This window comes from Rhagoletis pomonella, unplaced genomic scaffold (genome assembly GCF_013731165.1).
Source record: "Rhagoletis pomonella isolate Grant_MI unplaced genomic scaffold, Rhpom_1.0 Rhpom_scaffold_00001, whole genome shotgun sequence".
Lineage (NCBI taxonomy): Eukaryota > Metazoa > Arthropoda > Insecta > Diptera > Tephritidae > Rhagoletis > Rhagoletis pomonella.
The window spans coordinates 114,522,667-114,525,191 of NW_023458555.1; positions in this window are offsets into that span (position 1 = coordinate 114,522,667).

Below are 2,525 nucleotides of genomic sequence, written 5' to 3' on the forward strand. Positions count from 1 at the left end.
GCACGAAACCCATTTTCGAGTGATGCGAAAAACAAATTCGATGGCGTGCGTACCAAAACACAAGCCGCGAATATTAGGTTAGCCTGTTATGAACGAGAACGACAGCAGTGAACCTTCGCGAAGGCATCGCTGCCAGTTATAGCTACATATACTCTGTGGGGAAAGTCTCTAGTTTTGAACTGGTGCACTTCAAGTACATTTAGAATCACTACTAGTTCGCGATAAATGTCTTTTGCATGCAAACAACTGGCGAATTCAACATGGCGATGTCCTAGGAAGTGTCAATTGTCCCCCGCAGCATTACCTTTTCTATGGTTCAGAACCAGTCCTTAATTCGGCATATGGAATCTAGTTCGCTTTGCACCCCATTTTCTATAGTTCCGAACCAGTTGCAAACGAAAAAATTAACAAGATGTTTTTTCTTTGGGTTACCATGGTAGCAATTTTTAATTATTTGCAGAGAAATGTATTTTCAATCTGAAATCAAATTTGTTTGAATGAATGTAAATTAAAATTTGCATTTGAAAACACGTTTACATACCTTTGGCTGTAGTTGAATTTGCAGAGGTGCTGACTGTTATTGGTTATATTCCAGAAGGTTCAAAAATGTTAAGACGTTAACACAAATATTAGTTTTGTATTACCAAACTATAAAAAAGCATCTGCGACGTGCAAACTGAAAGCGTATTTGAACGAAAAACCTGCCAAGCAAAAAGCTATTTAAAGTAAACAAGCCGCCCGCTGCATCCCTTTTTCAGTAGATTCGAACTAGTTCAAAATTCACAAGATGAGATCTAGTTCGTTCTGCATCCCCTTTTCTATAGTTTTGAACCAGTTCTAAATTCGTCATTTTAGATATAGATTTCTAAAATTGTTTTTTAAAGGTACCACATATCGCTGCTTTTGAACTAGTTACTATCGGGCTGATCCGTTTTTGGCGATAAAGATCTAGTACGGAACTATAGATTTGATTCACCAGTTCGGGGTTTCCCTACAGGGTATGAATGCACGCTGCTTGGTCCACGAATACATACGCGTACGAACAACAGCGGACATTTTTTCTACCTAGCGTTCGCGAACGCGAAGTATCTGGACTGGTTTTATGCTTCTCGTTCGCGACGGAGAATCAATACAGAATATTTGATACGCGCACCTTTGCGTATAAAATCATAAATGTATGTACGCGAACGTTTGTATATGAATATTTGAGAACCCTGCTTTAAAGTGCGTTATAAGTATTTTCGTTTTCTTATCGTACCGGTAAAATTAAGTTTGTTATTCCGAAATTACGGCAACGCGAAAGTGAAGCTTGCCTACATTCGGCGTGAAATTTCTATAGTTGGCAATGCAACGTAAGCAACTAGGGCTGCGAAAAGTAAATTTTAGGTTAAAATAAATTACCTCTAACGAGAAATTTGAAAACAAGTTTTGTCAAAAAGTCTTTTTTGCTCATTTTTATCTGCAATCATAATATCGTTTTTAGGTTTTCACAAGATTTTTTATAATCAAGACTGGCAAATCTAAGCAAATGCTTGAAAAAGCTTATTTTGCATATATCTGGCAATATTCGACTTACGTGCTTATTTTGCATACTTGACAATATCTAATACATTTGGGGGAAAAAACGATGCAAATGCATGAAACAATGTGAATTAATACATATGTTTTTATACTTCTGCTACCACCTTGTAGAAATTCTAATTATTCAACAATTTTAAATGACAAGAGAAGGTCATTTTCGATTGATAATTTAAAAAATCATGTTTTCTTATACTATACGAGATTATTTAATAGAAATATTAAAAATATCTAAAAAAACCTTCATTGATTTAGCATATTTAAGAGGATATTTTGGTAATTTATCGAGTTTTTCATAGTGCTTATTTTTAATTTTTTCTGGTAGGGTTACCATTGAAAAACTTTCTTTCCTAACAAGAGCTGGTTCAAAAACCTACCAAAAAGGATGCTTTCCTACCATTTATTTTAATCAAGAAAACGGCGTTTGACAGCATTAAATACATTTATTTTTGCTGGTTTTTATACTTAAAATGCGATTTGCAGGTAAACAAAAAGTTCGTTTGACTTCTACATCCTCTAAATTTCGAGTAAATTGCGAAAAACCGAGAAAATTTCAAAAAATTCGCATAGTTTGTAATTTTAATAAAGCCTTCGTAGTAAATTACGGAAAAAATCGTGGCAGAAAATAAAATTCCGTCGTAGAATTTTTAATACATCGCGCATTTGCATACATATGTATCTTATGAAGTATGTGTTGAAGCTGCAACCTCTTAGTTAACTTTATTTTCTGTTATTTCGTAATCGTCTGGCAATCCTGTTCACTCTCTTGTCATTCGTTTCTGTTTTGTGGTTACATTTGTTTGTTTCGTTGAAAATCATTGTACGGTACTTTAAATTCCTTAAATTTACTATAAAAGGCGAGGAAACTCTTTTTTGTGCACAGATAAGCGGATGAATAATAAATTGTATTGGTAAATCGTGACTTTGCGTGTTTAATTAGTAACATT